The sequence below is a fragment of the Chiloscyllium punctatum genome, chromosome 16 (assembly GCF_047496795.1).
Source record: "Chiloscyllium punctatum isolate Juve2018m chromosome 16, sChiPun1.3, whole genome shotgun sequence".
NCBI lineage: Eukaryota > Metazoa > Chordata > Chondrichthyes > Orectolobiformes > Hemiscylliidae > Chiloscyllium > Chiloscyllium punctatum.
This window is the reverse complement of record NC_092754.1, coordinates 99,911,454-99,931,873: the sequence shown is the minus strand read 5'-3', so window position 1 is coordinate 99,931,873 and position 20,420 is coordinate 99,911,454. Positions and strand designations below refer to the sequence as shown.

Here is a 20,420-nt window from a genome sequence, read left to right as displayed (position 1 = left end):
TCCCATATTTTGAAATTCCAATGAGCATACTACCAGTTTCCTCAATCCCTCCGCATACACCAACCCTCTGAAATCCTGACTGAAACTAGTGAACCTCCTCTGTACTCCCTCCAGTGCCAGTACATCCTTGCTAATGTAAGGGGACCAAACTTGTACACAGTACTCCAGGTGTGGCCTCCCCAGCACCCTGTACAGCTGCAGCCTAACTATCCCTCTAGCAATGAAGGACAATATTCCCTTCACTGCCTTATTTACCTGCGGTACCTACAAACCAACTTCCTGTGATTCATGCACAAGGACACCTAGCTCCCTCTGTACAGCAGCATGTTACATGTTTTCACCATTTCATCATCAGTTAGCTGTTAGTCCGACCAAAATGGATGACTTCACATTTCCCAACCTTGTCCTCCATCTGCCAGATCCTTACCCCCTCACTTAACCTATCTGTATCCCTGTGCAGACTTACAGTGGCCTCTGCAGACGTTGCTCTACCACTCATCTTCGTGACGTCTACCTTTCATGAATCGATGCTGTGTCTGCTCAATGAGATAATTGCTATCCACATAGCTCACTATTTCTTCCTTAAGAGATCGGGCATTTTCCCCACCAAAGAAGTTACGCTAGCAGGTCCACTTTAAAATATTCGCATCACATTTGTAGCTTGCCAATCTGTCAGAACTGTCCCAGAGTCCAACAAATTTTAGTGAATTATCACGAGGGCATTTGCTATTTACCTTCTGTTAACGTCCCCTGGGATGCATTCCACCACGGCCAGGCGACCCATCTATCTTTAGGCTGTTACCTTTCCCAACACCACCTCTTTACTGAGAATGATTGCTTCTCTGTCTTCATCTGCCATTGCGTCCATAGGCCTGCGACAACGAGAGTACACAGACAGTATGATCCTGTTAAGGCCTTGACAGGTAGTGTAGGGAATGCTGCCTGTCGTGAGAAATTGAGGGGTCTGGTCAAGAAAATGAAGGAGGGATACGGCAGGTGCAGACATCTGTGTTTGTGTGAATTCCTGGAGGAGTATAGGGGCAGTAGGAGTATACTGGAGGGAAAACAGGATAGCAAAAACGGGACATGACAGAGCTTTGGGAAATATGTTCCCAGAGAATCCAGAAATTCCAGAAATACACTAAGGATAAACGAGTAACCAGGCAGAGAATAGGGACCCTCAAAGATCAAGGAAAAGCTCCTGTTTGTCCAAGATAAGTATATACCTGTCAGGCAGGGAGGAAGCTGTAGAGTGCGGGAGCTGTGGTTTACAAAGGAAATGGAATCTCTCTTCAAAAGGAAGAAGGCGGCTTATATTAGGATGAGATGTGAAGGCTCAGTTCGAGCGCTTGAGGGTTACAAGGTAGCCAGGAAAGTCCTAAAGAAAGAGCTCAGAAGTGCCAGGAGGAGACATGAGAAATTGTTGGCGGATAGGATCAGGGTAAACCCTAAGGCTTTCTATAGGTATTTAAGGAATAAAAGAATGACAAATAAGATTAGGGCCAATCAAGGATAGTAGTGGGAAGATGTGTGTGGAGTCAGAAGAGATAGGGAAAGCACTAAATGAATATTTTTCAACAGTATTCCCTTCAGAAAACGCCAATGCTGTTGAGATTACTGAGATACAGGCTACTAGACTGGGTTGGATTGAGGTTCATAAGGAAGCGGTATTAGAAATCTTGCAGAGTGTAAAAATAGATAAAACCCATCCGGCCCAGTGGACATATCCTAGGCTCCTCTGGGAAGCCAAGGAGGAGATTGCCGAGCCTTTGGCATTGATCTTTAAATCATCATTGTCTACAGGAATAGTTCCAGAAGAGTGGAGGATAGCACATGTGGTTCCCTGTTCAAGAGGGGGAGTAGAGACAGCCCTGGTAATTATAGACCAGTGAGCCTTACTTCAGTTGTTGGTAAGGTGTTGGAAAAGGTTATAAGAGTTAGGATCCAGAAAAGAATAATTTGATTAGGAATAGTCAGCACGGTTTTGTGAAGGGTAGGTCGTGCCTCACAAACCTTATTGAGTTCTTTGAGAAGGTGACCAAACAGGTAGATGAGAGTAAACCGGTTGATGTGGTGTATATGGATTTCAGCAAGGCGTTCGATAAGGTTCCCCACAGTAGACTATTGTACAAAATGCAGAAGGATGGGATTGTGGGAGATAAAGCAGTTTGGATCAGTAATTGGCTTGCTGAAAGCAGACAGTGGTGATTGATGGGAAATGTTCATCCTGGAGTCCAGTTACCAGTAGTGTACCACAAGGGTCGGTGTTGAATCCACTGCTGTTCCTCATTTTCAGAAATGACCTGGATGAGGGCGTAGAAGGGTGGGTTAGTAAATTTGCAGACAACATTGAGGTCGGTGGAGTTGAGGATAGTGATGAAGGATATTGTACGTTACTGAGAGACTTAGATAAGCTGCAGAGCTGGGCTGAGAGGTGGCAAATGGAGTTTAATGCGGTCAAGTGTGAGGTGATTCACTTTGGTTGGAGTAACTCGAATGGAAAGTACTGGGCTAATGGTATGATTCTTGGTAGTGCAGATGAACAGAGAGACCTCAGTGTCCAGGTACACACAGATCCCTGAAAGTTGCCACCCAGGTTGACGGGGTTGTTTACAAGGCATACAGTGTTTTAGTCTTTATTAATAGAGGGATTGAGTTCCGGAACCATGAGGTTATGTATGCTACAGCTGTACAAGACTCTAGTGAGGCAGCACTTGGAGTATTATGTGCAGTTCTGTTCCCCACATTATAAGGAGGATGTGGAAGCTTTGAAAGGGTGCAGACAAGATTTACTAGGGTGTTGCCTGGTATGGAGGGAAGGTCTTACGAGGAAAGGCTGAGGGACTTGAGGCTGTTTTCATTAGAGAGAAGAAGGTTGATACGTGACTTAATAGAGACATACAAGATAATCAGAGGGTTAGATAGGGTGGACAGGGAGAGCTTTTTTCCAAGAATGGTGACAGCGAGCACGAGGAGGCATAGCTTTAAATTGAGGGGTGATAGATATAGGACAGATGTCAGAGGTAATTTCTTTACTAAGAGTAGTAAGGGTATGGAATGCTGTGCCTGCAACGGTAGTAGATTCACCAACTTTAAGTACATTTAAGTCGTTATTGGACAAGCATATGGATGTACATGGAATAGTGTTGGTTAAATGGGCTTCAGATTGGTATGACAGGTCGGCGCTACATCGAGGGCCAAAGGGCCTGTACTTTGCTTTAATGTTCTATGTTCTATGAGCAATATGCTGTAAGGATTGTTGCTGGGTCCCTGCTTTTCATCATTTATGTAAATGTTTTCTCTGTGAATAGAGGAGGTATGGTCAGTGACTTTACATAGATACAAAAATGGAGGTGCAGTAGACAGGGAAGAAGGTTACCTCAGATTACAATGGGACTTCAAACAAATGGGCTTTGGAGTGGCAGATGTAGTTTAATTCAGAAAAATGTGAGGTGCTCCGTTGTGGAAAATCAAATCAGGGCAGGACTTATACACTTCATGGGAAGGTCCTGGGGAGTGTTGCTGAACAAAGAGAACTTGGAGTGCAGATTCATATCTCCTTGAAAGTGGAATCAGAGATAGGCAGGGTTGTGAAGAAGGTGTTTAGTATCCTTGCCTTTACTGGTTAGTGGATTGAGTATAGGAGTTGTGGCTGTTCAGCACGTTGATTCAGCCACTTCTGGAATTCTGCTTTCAGTCCTGGTTTCCCCACTATCAGAATGATATTGTGAAACTTGAAAGGGTTCAGAAAAGATGTGCAAAGATCTTACTAGGGTTGAGGGTTTCAGCTATATAGGGATAGGCTGAATAGGCTGGGGCTGTTTTCCCTGGAACATCGGATGCTGAGAGGTGACCTCAGTGGTTGATACAATTGTGAGGGACATGGATAGGGTGAACAGCCAGGGTCTTATTCCCAGGTTAGGTGAGTCCACATTTATGGGGCACAGGCTTAAGGAGTGAGGAAAACAATTTATAAACGATCTGAGGGGCATGTTTTCAAGCTGAACGTGGTATGTGTATGGAATGAGCTGCCAGAGAAAGTGTGGTGGCTGGTACAATTGCAACATTGAAAAGGCATCTGATTTGGGTAAGTGATTAGGAAAAGTTTAGAAGGTTATGGGCCAAGTGCTGTCAAATGGGACGAGATTAATTTAGAATATCTGGTCGGCATGGACAAGTTAGACCGAATGGTTGGTTTCTGTGCTGTACATCTTGATAGCACTGAAACATTAAAATTAATATAAGTTTCTCTATGTGGAGAGTTAGCAGAAGGTCAGATAATTCTCCTTGGAGCTCGGAAGGTTAAGCAGTGATTTCAACCAGGAGCAGATTTCTTTCCAGGATATTTAATTTCGAGAGACAGAGGGAGAAATTATTAACGTCACAATTTTTAGTAACTACTTTCAAGTAATTGGCAAATAATGCAGGTTAAAAACGTGCACACTATTTTATTCCGTAAGTTCTGAGCATCTGGATCAGTTTGAACGACAGCTGGATGCAGATTCAGTAATTATTGTCAAAACAAATTTGCAATTATAGCTTCTTTTAAGGAAGGATTTGGAGGACTACAGGCAAATGGGAGGTGAATTGGGACAGACTGGCACCATCTCCAGAGGGAGAGAGTACAGCCCCAATGTGCTGAATAGCCCCCAGTCCCTCTACTCTGTGATACTGCCCCCTTTCACTGAATGTTGAAGGTCATGCCAGTGCAGAGCCATAGAGATGTACAACAGGAAAACAACCCCTTTGGTCAAACTAGTCCATGCTGACCAGATATTCTAACCTAACTTCGTCCCATTTGCCAACACTTGGTACACATCCCACTACACCCTTCCAATACATAGACCATTTGGCATTTGGATGGGTATAATTGTACCAGCCTCCATCACTTCCCCTGACAGAAGATTCCATACACGCACCACCTGCTGTGAACAAACTTGACCCTCTGATCCCTTTTATATATTTCCCCTCTCACATTAAACCTACGCCCTCTAGTTCTGGACTCCTCCACCCCAGGGAAAAGACCTTGTCTATTTATCCTATCCATGCCCCTCATGATTTGATAAACCTCTATAAGGTCACCCTTCAGCCTCCGATACTCCTGGGAGGAGTGAACAACTCGTGTCACAATGGGGCCCGGGTGGTTGATGGCAGCTTCATAGGAGAGTTGGTGTGATCCTCCAGCCAATGGGAGTGAAGGAGGGGTGGGTCCAGTGGCCAACACGTGACCATGAACTGTGCAGGTGCAGTGTGACTGTGGTGGGGTTGTACTCAGGGAGTGAGAGAGACAGCAGAGACTGGGAGAGAAATTGAGTTTGTATGGACTGGTAGTGTTTATAAACACACGGTTTTAGGCGGCGAGACCTGAATTAGAAATTCCTGGTAAATTAGAACCAAAAGAACTGCGGATGCTGTAAATCTCTCACAACAGCCAAAAGGTACTGGTAAAGCTCAGCAGGTCTGGCAGCATCTGTGAAGAGAAATCAGAATTAACATTTTGGATCTGCTGACCCTTCCTCAGAACTGATGTGACTGAAAAGAAATGTCTGTTTATATGCAGAAAGTTGGGGTTAAGGAGTAAATGATAGGTGGTGATAAGAGTCCAAAGAAAGATGGGAGTAGTAGGACAAAGGAGTGGATAACGATCTGGCTGGGGGAGGGTGAATAACTGTTTATGGCCACTGTTAGTGGCTAGCCATAGGTAGTGTATAATGGCAGGCTATATGATAACAAGGACTGGTATGTGGGTTAAGAGCCTAGGGCACTAGGACATTGGAGAGTTCAGGACCTAAAATAATTGAATTTGATACTGGGGCTAGAGAGGTGCAGGGTCCTCAAGTAGAAGATGAGGTGTTGTTCTTCCAGCTTGCGTTAATGTGTGGCGCTGGAAAAGCACAGCAGGTCAGGCAGCATCTCAGGAGCAAGAGAATCAACGTTTTGGGCATAAGTCTTTGATCAGGAATGCCGGGATTGGATGGAGAAGGGGGGTAGTAAGATGGCTGAGAGATAAGTAAGAGGGATTTGTGGGGTTGGTGGGAAGGGAGCTAGGAAGGCTAGATGTAGGTGGAGGGTAATGGAGAGAGGGTGGAGTGGATAATTGGAAAGGAAGTTGAACAGGTGGGACAGCTCAAGGGGGTGTTGTCGAGTTGGAGGATTGGATCTGGGATAAGGTAAGGGAGGGGAGATGAGGAAACCTTGATTCTGTGGTTAAAGGGTCCCAATGTGGAAGATGTGGTTTTCTTCCTCCAAGCGTCGGGTGGCTGGGATTTGGTGGTGGAGGTGGCCCAGGACTTGCATGTCCTCGGCGGAGTGGGTGGGAAAGTTGGCGTATTCGGCCACAGGATGGTGGGGTTGGTTGGTGCATGTGTCCCAGAAATGTTCCCTGAAACATTCCGGAGGTTGGTGTCCTGACTCCCCAGTGGAGAGGAGACCACATCGAAAGCAAAGGCCATAATAGGTGAGGTGTTTGGACGTGCTGGAAATTCTCTGCTGGATGTGAAAGGATCCATTATGGGTGAGGGGGATGTGTGGGCATAGGTTTTACACCTCTTGCATTGGCGAGTGGAGGGTGGATGGATCTGACTAGGAATTCCCAGGGAATCATCTCTGTGGAATGCTGAAAGGAATGGAGAGGGAAATCTATCTGGTGGGATCTGATTTGTAGGTGGTGGAAATGGCGGATGCTGATGCGTTGTATCTGGGTGGAAGGTGAGGACTAGGGGGTTCTATCCTTGCTGCAGATGGAGAGGTGTAGTTCAATGGCATAGGTGTGGGAAGTGGTGGAGATACACTGGAGAGTACTGTTGACCACACGTGAGGGGAAATTGCAGTCCTTGAAATACGGGGCGTTTTGGTATGTTCTAGAGTGTTCTGCCAGCTTGCATCAAACTTCACTGGAACACTGCAGTAAGCATGAGACAGATGTTGGCCACGGAACAGAACTCATGTGTTAAAGTGACAGGCAACTGGAAGCTTGGGGTCTGTTTTGCAGCAGAACGTAGATCATCAGCTGCCATTTCCAGTACCTCCACTGAGATGTTGCCAGACACAGGTTCCTGTCCCCTCCATTAACAGCTATGCACCCTCCCAGCCAGATTGTTATCCACTCCTTTGTCTTTCTAAATGTTCCTGTCTCTCTTTGGGCTCTGTCCCCACCTATTATCTACTCTTTATACCCCTATTTCCTGCAGTCCAAAGGTATGCAGGTTAGGTGAATTGGCCCAGCTAAATTTCTTGTGGTGTTCAGGGATGTATAGGTTAGTTGCATTAGTCAGGAGAAATGTAGAATGATAGGGTCGGGGAATGGGTTTGGTTGAGAAACTCTTCAGAGGGTGGGTGTGGACTTGTTGGGCCGAATGGCCTGTTTCCACACAGTAGGGATTCTAATTTTCCCAGCTGCCATCGGTTTTGAGGAAGGGTCACTGGGCCGAGAATGACCCTTGGTGAACGCAGGAGGAGGAAATGGGAATGGGGAGGGTTTATTAGATTAGATTACTTAGTGTGGAAACAGGCCCTTCGGCCCAACAAGTCCTCACTGCCCCACCGAAGCGCAACCCACCCATACCCCTAACCAAACAATATGGGCAATTTAGCATGGCCAATTCACCTGACCTGCACATCTTTGGACTGTGGGAGGAAACCGGAGCATCCGGAGGAAACCCACGCAGACACGGGGAGGACGTGCAAACTCCACACAGTTGGTCGCCTGAGGCAGGAATTGAACCCAGGTCTCTGGCGCTGTGAGGCAGCAGTGCTAACCACTGTGCCACCGTGCCGCCCATGATTACACTCTGAACAGCTAGTTAGGCCTGAATTAGAAACTCTTGGTCCCACGTTTACAGCAAATGGGAAAATGGCTGTGGCCCTCAGGTCCTGGGTTATGGCCGCCATCTTTATTTGGGGCAAGGTACAGCGAGGCACATGGACATGTCCTCTTCCTTGGTGGGGGAGGGGTGATTGAAAGCGGAGCATTTACACATCAAACACATACCAAGAGAAATTGTTGCCTTTACTGTTCAGCCTGCACTGACTGTGAGTTTTGTTTTGTGAATTCATTTTATAGGATATTAATTGAGAATAATTGAGACAGGGATCTCAAAAGCAATTTTCTATCGTCAGCAGGGTCATCCGGATCTGAATACCATTGACATTTAACTGTGGAAGGAGAAAGGTGTGTCTGTTCTGCCTGTGGGAAAGTATTTGTTTCCTTCAAGCAAAAAGAAGCACGGGCGGCACTGTGGCACAGTGGTTAGCACTGCTGCCTCACAGCGCCAGAGACCTGGGTTCAATTCCCGTCTCGGGCGACTGACTGTGTGGAGTTTGCATGTTCTCCCCGTGTCGGCGTGGGTTTCCTCCCACAGTCCAAAGATGTGCAGGTCAGGTAAATTGACCACGCTAAATTGCCCATAGTGTTAGGTAAGGGGTAAATGTAGGGGTATGGGAGGGTTGCGCTTTGGCGGGGCGGTGTGGACTTGTTGGGCCGAAAGGCCTGTATCCACACTGTAAGTAATCTAATCTAATAGTCAAATTTGTGGTTGGATCACCCTTGGGGTTTGTGTTTAATTCTGGGCCCTGCAGCTGTGCAAGGTGTCATTGGCCTGAAAGGGAGCACAGATTTATCCAAATTATACCTCCTCAGATTTAGGAACTGTCAGATTTAGACCCAATCACCCACTTCATGATGTTCATCTGTAAACTCCTCATTTTCAATTCCCTGCAAACTTCTCATTAAAATTCCTTATGCACTCAAATTGCAGCACCATTTTGGGTGGAATGTTCCAGCTTCTGACAACTGTCTGTTCATCGAGAAACTACTGAAGTCCTTTTTGACTCTGGGATTACAAAGGGCTGAATTGAAAGATGAGATGCTGGTCCTGAGCTCCCATTGAGATGCATTGGAACAGGACAGGAGGCTGAGGGCAGTGTAGGTGTGAGCAGACAATGAAAATGACAGGGCTGCACTGTGAGGGCTGCTTGGCTCAATGAGAGTGTTCTGGAGTTGGGTGTAAACAGAGCAAGGGGAGACAGGGAGAAGGTGAACCACAGCTTCAGTTTTAGTTCAGGCCGTTCAGAAATTCACGTGATCTCAATGGGAACAGGAAAGTTGTAAGCAATACCTGCTGAGTTTTTTTTTAAAAACAAATTTTATAGTATAAAATGTCAGCTTAAGTAAAGATCAGGGGTTTTGATTATAATAGAAATGTCTGAAGAGAAGGAAGGTTGCTAGCTCATTTAGATTCTCCTAATGGGAGTAACGAGCTGATACTAGAGAGACATTGTGACAGGAGCCCTTAGACCAGTGGTGTGCTCCTCTTGCACAATGTGGGAAATAAGGGACACTTCCAGTGTCTGTGACGGCTATGTGTGCAGCAAGTGTGTCCATCTGCAGCTACTGGGAAACTGTTTTTCAGACCTGGAGCTGAGAGTGAACTCACTGTGGAGCAATACTGAGAATGTTATGGACAGTACGTTTAGTGAGTTAGTCACACTGCAGGTGAGGGTGCCACAGGCAGAAAGGGAATGGGTGACCATCAGATCAAGTAAATGGTCAGGAAGGACCCCATTGATCGTTCCCCTTTTCAAACATATATTGTGTACCGCTTGGGATTCTATAAGGGGGGAACAGGTGGGGTGGACTCAGGGGAAATCAGCAACAGCCAGGTTCATGACACTACAGATAGCTCCGCTGCACAGAATGGGAGGAGGGAGAAAGGCAGAGCTATAGTGACAGGAGATCCACTAGTCAGGGTCAGAGACAGGCGTGTCTGTGGCCACAGACATGAATCCAGGACAGTGGAATTGAACCCAGGTCCATTTATTGATAAGTGCACAGACCAATAAAGGTCAGCGTCCCAAATGCAGCCTTCAGCACTTGAGCACCCTGAAACTCTACTTTCCAGGGTTTGTGCACTTGTTCTGAGCCCTTCAGTGGGATTGCAGGGGATGGGGAGAAAACAGGAACAGCGTTGTATTGTAGATCTACAAAATAACGGTCACCCTTCCCTCTCTGTCTCCCCCATTGTACCTCCTCCCCACCGCAGGGAAAACACAGTGTGTATTTACCCTATCCATGCCCCTACTGATTCTATAAACCTCTATAAGGTCACCCATCAGCATCTGACGCTCCAGGGAAAACAATGTATTCATCCTCTCCCTGTAGCTCAAATCGTCCAACCCTGGCAGCATGCTTGTAATACTTTGCTGACCCCTTTCAAGTTTCACAATATTGTTTTGATAGGAAGGAGACCAGAATTGCACGCAATATTCTGAGCGTGACCTAACCAATGTCCTGTACAGCCGCAATACGACTTCCCAACTCCTATACTCAGTGCTCTGACCATTAAAGGAAAGCATACTAAACACCTTCTTCACTATCCTATCTACCTGCTACTCCACTTTCAAGGAGCTATGAACCTGCACTCCAAGGTCTTTTTGTTCAGCAGCACTCCCGAGGACCTTACCATTAAGTGTATCCATCCTGCTAATATTTGCTTTCCCAAAATGCAGCACCTCACATATATCTAAATTAAACTCCATCTGCCAGTCCTCAGCACATTCAACCATCTGATCAAGATCCCATTATAATCTGAGGTTATCCTCTTCACTGTCCACTACACCTCCAATTTTGGTGTCCTCTTACTAACATTACTTCCTATATTCACATCCAAATCATTTATATAAATTATGAAAATTAGTGGATCCAGCACCGATCCTTTTTGACACCCCACTGGTTTTTTTTTAGATTACTTAGTGTGTAAACAGGCCCTTCGGCCAAACAAGTCCACACCGACCCGCCGAAGCGCACCCACCCTGACCCATTCCCTTACATATACCCCTGCACCTAACACTACGGGCAACTGAGCATGGCCAATTCACCTAACCTGCACATCTTTGGACTGTGGGAGGAAACCCACGCAGACACGGGGACAATGTGCAAACTCCACACAGTCAGTCACCTGAGGTGGGAATTGAACCCAGGTTTCTGGCGCTGTGAGGCAGCAGTGCTAACCAGTGTGCCACCGTGCCGCCCAAGGTCTCCAATCTGAAAAGCAAACTTCCACCACCACCCTCCTGTCTTCTACCTTTGATGAACTTTTGTATCCAAATGGCTGGTTCTCTCTGTACTCCATGAGATCTAACCTTGCTGACCAGTCTCCCATGGGGAAGCTTGTTGAATGCCTTACTGACAACCACGTAGATCATTTCCACCGCTTTGCCCTCATCAATCCTCTCTGTTGTTACTTCAAGAAAATTGACTCAAATTCATGAGACGTGATTTCTCACACACAAAACCGTTATTAATATCCAGGACTTAACTCTGTACATTGGGGTCTGCGTCACCCAGTTATGGCTGTTAATATTCTGGATAAAGTTCCCATACACCAGCTTTGTGTTGGTGACTGTGAACTGAGTCGTCTTAATAAAACCAACACAGATGAGTTCCTTTGGAAAGGCAGTCCCAATATCCCTCAACCCCCTCGCATCTGCTCTGTCTCCTCCTTCCCCACCGTAGACAGTAAGTGGGAGGAGCTCATGGAGTTTCCATGTGAGTGAGATTGAGAAAATCTTCCCTTCTTTCCACTAGCCCACCAAGAAATGGTGGTAGTGTCCTTACCTCTGGACCAAGAGAATCGGGTTCAGAGTTTGGTAACAGCATCTTTGAAGAGGCTGATTAGTAAACCTGCCCAAGCCACCAGACCATACTGTCTCCCAGCTGTCCCTGCCTGAGCCTCTAAACAGAACCTTCCTGTAGTTTCTCTCCTGTCAGACTCTCCCATTGCTCAGTTTGTCCAGGATCCCCTCCTGCTGCTGCACTGCTCCTGTCCCTCACTGACCTGTCCATCCCCCAGTGTCCTCCACATTCATTCACTGTTCACAATCCCATTGTCCCAGTCCTCCAGCCCCGCCCCCTCCACTCTATTGGGTGCAGCTGCTGTCAATCACCCAGGCACCTGTGTGATCTGGAGCAGGCTCTGTAGGAGGGGAGACCAGTGCACGGGCGCAGTGCTGGCCAATTGTTGGCGTATGTGCAGGGTGGGTCAGTGCCAGGGAGAGAGGCTGTGGATGTGTGGGATTGATCTGTCACTGGCTGCTCCCTCCCTTCCTCCCTCTGAGAACAGGATCCAGGGGAATAGTCCCTGCCCTGGTATCGTGACAAATGGTCGGCATATCAGTGGGGGAGCATTTTGCAGAAAGCTATCAGAACTCGGGTGAAGATTCAGGAATGTTATGGAAAGGAACAAAGGTGGGCCTGCAATTAAAGTTCTAATTTGGTTCATTTTAGTTCAACCAGATATGATTTGTCCAGTGTGTGGAGGATGGCTCTCATCAGAGGGTCGGTGTGGGGGAAATAGATAAGAGGTTCCAGATTGGGAAAAAAAAATCAATGTGGGTCTGACCAGGAAGGAAACCCTGGAAGGTGGGGGGAGGATTCACCAACACCCAGGAGGCTCCCAGTCAGATTCATTGATTTGATTAGATTAGATTTCCTGCAGTGTGGAAACAGGCCCTTCAGCCCAGCCAGTCCACACCGACCCTCGGAAGTGTAGCCCACCCAGACGCATTTCCCTCTGACTAATGCACCTAACACTCTAGGCAATTTAGCATGGCTAATTCACCTGACCTACGCATCTTTGGATTGTGGGAGGAAACTGGCGCGCCCGGAGGAAACCCACGCAGACACGGAGAGAACATGCAAATTCCACACAGACAGTCACCCAAGGCTGGAATCGAACCTGGGATCCCAGTGCTGTGGGGCAGCAGTGCCGTCGTGCCACACCTTTGTTTTGGCTCTTAGCCTGCAGGCAGGAGCGAGGAAGCTGAATTCAACGAGAGGAGAGAGTACTAGAACTGGGTGTGGAGGAAAGGAGTGAGGAGATTGGTTTGGATTTCAGTTCACAGAAGAGAGAAACTGTGAGACTGAGAATTAAAGCTTTGGGGGAACAAAGAAACTACAATTTAATCCTATGATTGTCTTATGAATTTCCATCCTGTATTAACAGTGGTGAATTGTTTTCTCTGTTGTCGGGTATTGAAAGGGCGGATTTGTGGATGAGAAATTCAAATTGAATTTCATGTTCCGTTTTGATAGTTACTTGATCCGTGGCGATCTGAATATCATTGACCTTTTCATGTGGAAGGAAAGGTGTATATTCTGTCCGTGGGCGAATATTTCAAATCTCAATGTGACTGGAAACATGACTGAGACACAGCCAAGTCCATGTTAGTGTGGTGACTGTGGAGAGAGATTTCATTTGTTTTTAAAAGTCAGAAAATACATGTCACATTTCCCAGGAACAATTAAGTTACAGATTTGTTTTGTATGAGGACAAGTTTTTAATTAACCATGCAACCAGAAAGACACAAGGATACCTGCACCATGGAAAATACTATGAAAACGGGATTGTTGTAAAGGAGTTAATTATCGATCATGGCTTGTAATCCGTTGGCGTTGTCACGTTGGTTCCAGTGCCGTGGGGAGACACTGGAAATGTGATGAATGGAGTGTAGGTTTCAGTTATTAAACTGGAAAAAGTGCAGAAGAAATGGGCTCAGGGGTCTGAGTTAGAGGGAGAGGTTGGACAAGCGAGGATTTTCTTTTGTTTAGAGCCGAGGAAACAGAGGGGAGATCTATTTCTGGAAGTGTATAATATTGTGACAGGCTTGAGTAAGGTGAATGCACTCAGTCGTTTTCCCAGGAAATCAAGGAGTGGAGGGCATCAGTTTCAGGTTAGAGGAGAAATTCTGAAAGGGAACCTGAGGGGCAACTGTTTTACACAGAGGGTGGTATGTATATGGAATGAGCTGCCAGTGGAAGTGGTTGGGGTGGGTACATTAACAACATGTAAAAGACATTTGGACAACTACATGGATAGCAAAGGGTCAGAAGCAGATGGGCCAAGTGTGCAGGGAAATGGGGTTCGCGTGGATGGACATATTGGCCGGCATGGGCCAGTTTGGTCCAATGTGCCTGCCTCTGCTGTAGGACTCTGATTCCAAGTATATTTACTATTTCTCCCGCTATCTCTGGTAGCACCCTGGTATGTATTCCATCAGGGCAAAGAGACGTGTCTACCTTTAGCTCCATTAGCTTACCCAGCTCTAACACTTTCGTGATAATGATTGTTTCTTGGTCCTTGCCTTCCTCCGTCTCCTTATCAATTACTGGCATGTTCTTCGTGTTCTCCACTGTGAAGACTGACTGCTGTGTACTCATATTCCTGAACCCTGCTGGATAGGAATAACCAGGTACAGAACTCTGAGAGGTCGTCTTTGAGTCTTTATTGATGAAACATGGCAGTTACCTGGATAGTGTCCATGCAGAACACCTCCAGGAAGCATCAGGTAACTCCCAGCCTGTCCGATGTATGGCTCCCATTCTTATACCTTTGTGGTTTTGAATGGACGCTGTCTCTCAGTATTATCTCCATGGCATTGGCAGTTAAAAAGTCGAGTTCAGCTCAGCACTTTGTGGTTAAACCACATACCCCTTCCCCACAGGCCTGTGGCTCAGTCAAGTATCTGACAGGCACTTCAGTTGCAGTGGGGCTGTCTGCCAGGATTCTGATGTGGAAGAGCCGGTGTTGGAGCGGGGTGGGCAAAGTTAAAAACCACACAACACCAAGTTATAGTCCAACAGGTTTATTTGGAAGTACAAGCTTTTGGAGTGTGCTGTGATTTTGAACTTGATCAGGATTATCTCTATGGTAACAGTTAAGTGCTTCAACAATTACAGAGGCCATATGTTCCTCACACAATAGGTTCCCCTCTAGCAGGGTAAACTGCTATTCTGGCCCTGGGGATAGCTACTTATTGCTTTTCTCCCCCAATCCCATCTAGGTTTCTGTTGATCTTTAAAGTTATTCTAATCTCCTAGTTTCTCCTTGGTCTTTGCCAATTTGAATGCTTTCTATTTCAGTTTGATAGACTCCCTTATTTCCTTAGTCGTCCATGGCAGATTACTCCTTTTCCTACAGTCCTTCCTTTTCACTGATATATACTTTTGCTGAGCAGTTTGAAAACATTTTTGATATTCCTCCACTGGCTGTCAACTGTCCCAACCTAAACTCTTTGCTCCCAGTCTACATTAGCCAACTCCTGCCTCATCCTATTGTAGTCTCCTTTGTTTAAGCACAGTATCTTGGGATGGGATTTAATCTTCCCGCTTTCCATCTGTGTTCTAAATTCAACCAGATTAATGACAAGTCTTTTTATCAGATTACGAGGTGAGGTGATGTTACCTGGGTGTTTTGGTTTTCATCGTCAGAGACCTTGGCTTTGTAATAAAGTACAAGATAGGTATTCAAAACAAAGTATTCTGGACGGTGTGAATGTACTACACAGTCTAAAACCATAAATCACTGTCTCCCCTCAGTTTACATGATTTGGAGATGCCAATGTTGGACTGGGGTGTATAAATTTAAAAATCTCACAACACCAGGTAAGAGTCCAAAAGGTTTAATTGGTAACACACTAGCTTTCAGAGCGTTGCTCCTTCATCACAATCCAATTAAACCTGTTGGACAAGAACCTGTTGTTGTGTGATTTTTAACTCCCCTCAGTTTAAAATTGCAAAATCATTATCTCCCACACGCTTCCTCACTATCTAAGTTTGGAACGCTAATCCACCTGACTATCCTGCTTTGTCAAAAAATCTCCTTTGGTGAAGGTGGTGAGTTTTGGATTCAGCTTTCCAGTTATTACCGTCAGAAGATAAGCACTGGGCAGAGGAGAGGCAATGCAGCCTTTCGAACCAGCTCCACCATTTAATACGGTGATGATTGAGCTCACCTCGGTCTCAGCTGGATTTTCCCACCTGCTCTCTCTCACCCTTCATCTCATTGCAAAATCAACATCTCTATCTCTTCAGTAAATTTGGTCATTGTCCTGGCAGCCACCGCATTTTGAATAGGGAATTCCACAGATTCACAGCACATTGAGATAGGTACATTCTTCTTCATGAGTATAGAATAGAATCCCTACCGTGCAGAAACAGGGTAATCATCCATGGAGTCCACACCAATCCTATAATGAGCATCCCATTCAGACTCACCCGTTCCCTGTACTTCCCATGGTTAATGGCTTAACCTGCACACGCATGGATACTGTGGGCAATTTAGCATCGCCAATCTACTTAACCTGTACATCTTTGGACTGTGGGATGAAACTGGAGCACCCAGAGGAAACCCGCACAGATACGGGGAGAACATGTAAACTCCACACAGTCGCTTAAGGCTGGAATCAAATCCAGGTCCCTGACGCTGTGAGTCATCAATGCTAACCATTGAGCCACCTCTGCTTAAAATCTGCTCCTCCTATTAACCTCTCCACACCCCAGTTGGCTGAATCTATATTCCTTACATCAGAAAATCAGATTGTGGAAGCAGATGTCTCCGTAAAACCCAGTGACAGTCCATATGTTCTGTGTATCTGAATGGGGATACTATACACAACACCATCCAGTCCACACTTTTCTTTCACTTTCCTGAGACAGGGCTCCAGTGGCTTCATGGGGACTACAACTCCAACAATCCCTGAGGCAGGGACCACACGTGTGCGGGGAAACCAGGCACTGTACATGTCCAGAATGTGGGTGGGTTTTGGAAATGTGCTTTGGGTAAGTATACTTTGCGGAAAATATTTCACACTGTGATTGGCTGGAGGAGGAATGTATCTGCTTATAATATTGATCTGTTGGGGGGGTTAAAGTGTCACTACACCCATGTAGGGCCACTCTCCATCCCCAATTCATTGTAATGCTGGGAATCACCTAATGGGGAATGAAGAAGGATCTGACCCATTCTCACAGACTGAAGGTTCCTCTTCTGTCCAGGATCTGCCACCTCCCTTTCTGTTTCCGTCTGTTTCATTCTGCTGTTACATTATTGACTTGCAGCAACTGAAGGGAAAGGAAGTGAACCCAGAAAGGGTGCAGACTCTAACCAGGGACGGGAAGTGGTGGAATGGATCTGTTTATCAGTGACTCCATGAGAATGGGGAGGGTGTACATTAGGGGGTAGTAGAGTCAAAATGGTGGGAGAGAGTAAGTGGGCTGGAGGGTTACAGCTTTGGGGGAAGGAAGGGGAAAAGATATTCCAGAGAAACTAGAATTGTCTGTTCTGAATTTCTAATCTGTACATATTCCTTTATACAGGGTGCTAGATGGTGAAGATTTGCAGACTGAAATCTCAAAATCACGTGCAGGTCGTGATTAAGTTAACCAGCATTTGAAGAAGCAAAGATGGAGAATCACTGGGCCAAAATCCTGCAACACTCTCCCTCCCAGCATTGTCGGTCTATCTGCACCAAATGGACTGTGAATGGTTCAAGACAGCAGCTCACGACCATCTTCTCAAGGGTAACGAGAGATGGGGAATAAATGCTGGCTGAGCCAGTGATGCCCATATCCTGGAAATGGGTTCTATCTCTAGTTGCTGAAACCCAGTTGATGTTACTGCAGGATGAAGGGGGAGGCTGAGCGCATCCTCCAGGAGGCAGCACCATCACATTACCTCTGCCTGCACCTACACAGCAACGCCACTGGAACAAAAGGCAGTGAAACCAAAGGAGGACTTAGATATAGTTCTTCGAGGTAAAGCCATGAAAGGGGATTGGAACACAGCAGGAACAGGAGACTGAGCTGGATGGTCAGCTGTTTCCCATTGAATGGTGGTGCAGGATTGAAAGGCTGAATGGTCTCCTCCTGCTGCTATCTCCCAGGTCTGTATATAGTCATGGAGCCCGGATAGGAAGAAGTGGGCAGGGATTCTCCAGGCGATTGCACTTCCACAACAGTTTTCAGTGAGGGATGGTTTGATGGATTTTATTTAACATTTATCTTTAACACAAGGTTTCTAAATGTTGGCTTTAAAATGTTGTAAAAGTTTTTTGCACAGCAAATAAAATTAAAGAAAATAAATTGAACTGTCTTAAATCTAATGCAAATTTCAAAATACGAACACATTTGAATTCACATGCATTATAAATTTGATTTCTCTTCAAGAAAACCAGTGAAAGGCGATATAGAATTCTTGAAAAGCCTACACATTTGAATGAAAAAGCAATTCCTTCCAAAAAATGTTTGCACGTCTGAATCTTTCTTTCAATTCAATAATCCTGCAAATAGTTTATAATTGTCAGTTGATCTCTCTGAATGAGTACCTAATCAATGTCAATGTAACCAGCTGAAACATTAACATCAGATTGATAACTAGGTCTTAAAGAGCTTATTTGAAGTGAACAAATGTCTGGAATTTACTTGAATTCCACCAGAAAACATTCTTGAATCATAATACAAGAAATGAGATATGTGAGAGATGTGCAAACCTTATTTTTAAATGATAAACTCCAATATTTTCAAAGCATTTCAATCTTACGGTCAAAATGAACAGGTGAATGGAAAAATAAAAACAAGTATCTGACAATTCATAAACTGAACAACAATTACAAATTCACTTTGATCAAAGGACAGAGTAATATTTAGATGAATCACAACATTTAGTTACAATGTAGGCAATCAGCTGACTGACAAGTAATAGATGGTAGAGTTTGTTAGTTTACTGAAGAAGGTATCAACTTTATTTCAAATTTATAGCATGAGAGAACAATGTTTAATGTGTTTCAATTGTTTGGACTTGCCCCTTTGTAACAAAAAAAAATCAATCTAATTACTTAGACATCGTAATCTTGAATTCTGCAACAGTTTCAAATATTCTCCAGGAATTTATAAGTGACAGAATTCGATACAGATATCCCCACTATCCGAAATTAAAGCGTTATTATGAAACCTTACATAATCTGAAAAGGCGTTAGTCGAAGAAGCATTAATTTATATGGGAAACATGTCCCCTTTTTTCGTAAAAGTGAAAATCCTCTTCAGATTTCTTTCACTTAGAGAAAACAGGGACAGATGAAAGTCTTTTGTAAAAGCAAAGTGGCTAAAGCGAATTTTCCAACACATTTTTCTTGGTAATCTGACTCAAATAAGTATCAGACTTTGTGATTATTGATATAATAGATAAAAGCAGATCTAATGTTGGATTGAATAGCAATTCAGTCTGTGCTCAGGTACTCTCTCATCAACATTCAGAGCAGCTCTTGATATATTTCTGTTGGAGGTGTGAGTTGAAACCTTCCCTCGGGTTTAGTAATAGAGATACTACCACAGCTCCATAAGCTCCTTTCATAATGTTCCCACTCAGGACGGTAGGACTGCAATATTGTGTTTCATTGTAGTTTCTCAAATGAAAACTAATCAGCTGTTTATTGTTGTAATTTGAATGGGAATTAATTAGGCAGTTTCTGTGTGTAATGGACTGGAAATTAAACAATATTTTACAATAAGAATAGAATAAATGAATAATACTGTTAAATAAACAGGAATCTCATGACAATTCTTTAAAATACAAATTGACAAAACTGCGTGATCATTGCATGGGACAAGGACTGCACAAAACACTACATAGGACAAACAGGAAGACAGCTAACGATCCTTATCCATGAACACCAACTAGCCACGAAACGACACGACCAGCTATCCTTAGTAGCCACACACACAGATGACAAGCAACATGAATTCGACTGGGACAACACTACCATTATAGGGCAAGCCAAACAGAGAACAGCCAGGGAATTCCTAGATGCATGGCACTCATCCACAGACTCTATGAACAAACACATCGACCTGGACCCAATATACCAGCCACTACAGCGGACAGCTGGAACTGACAACCGGAAGCAGCAGACACAGGCCACTATAAATGCCGGAGGAAACGGCACAGAAGCGCTTCATAGGAGGCTCCCAAGCACTGAGGATGTCACCTCAACAGGGGACGAAACGTTTGCAAGACAAATTCCCAGCTCGGCAAACAGAACCACAACAATGAGCACCCGAGCTACAAATCTTCTCCCAAACATTGAACATCCAGGATTAGTCCTTGTGGGCATTCCTGCAGTAATATAAGACAGCATTCCATGATGAGAGTTAAACCCGGGTGGCAGGAGAGGGAGCCACTGACCATGAGCAGGTTTGTTCAGTCAGTAACAGTGTGTTCGACATGGAGGTGAAGTGAGCAGTGAGGGGAAATGTAACAACAAGCTGCCGATGGGTAACTTTCATTGGAACAGGAGGAGGCCATTCAGCCCCTCAACTCTGCTCTGCCATTCATGATGATCATAGCTGATGTGTGACCTAATGTACAACTTTCAAAACCGTCTAATTTCATCAATAAACTCCTCTGAAACACACAAGATGAGTATTGGAAAACTAAACATCTGCAAATGCTGGGAAATCAGAAATTGCTAGAAAAATTCAGTAGGTCTGGCAGCATCTGTGGAGAGTGAACCGTTCGTGTCCAGTGATCAGTCAGGTGACCAGCTGTAGCTGACCATTCTGTTGTTTCTGTAACACTGGAACAGGCTCT

General features: G+C 45.1%; 1 long non-coding RNA gene across 1 annotated transcript in view; it reads left to right on the top strand.

Annotated features, from left to right (window-relative positions):
• LOC140487238 (uncharacterized) overlaps positions 1-18,179 on the top strand; it is a 30,581-nt gene extending 12,402 nt beyond the window's left edge. The window contains exon 5 of the long non-coding RNA XR_011962832.1: positions 17,153-18,179. This is a non-coding gene — a long non-coding RNA (uncharacterized lncRNA). The remainder of the gene's footprint in view (positions 1-17,152) is intronic.
• Positions 18,180-20,420: the final 2,241 nt, after the last annotated feature.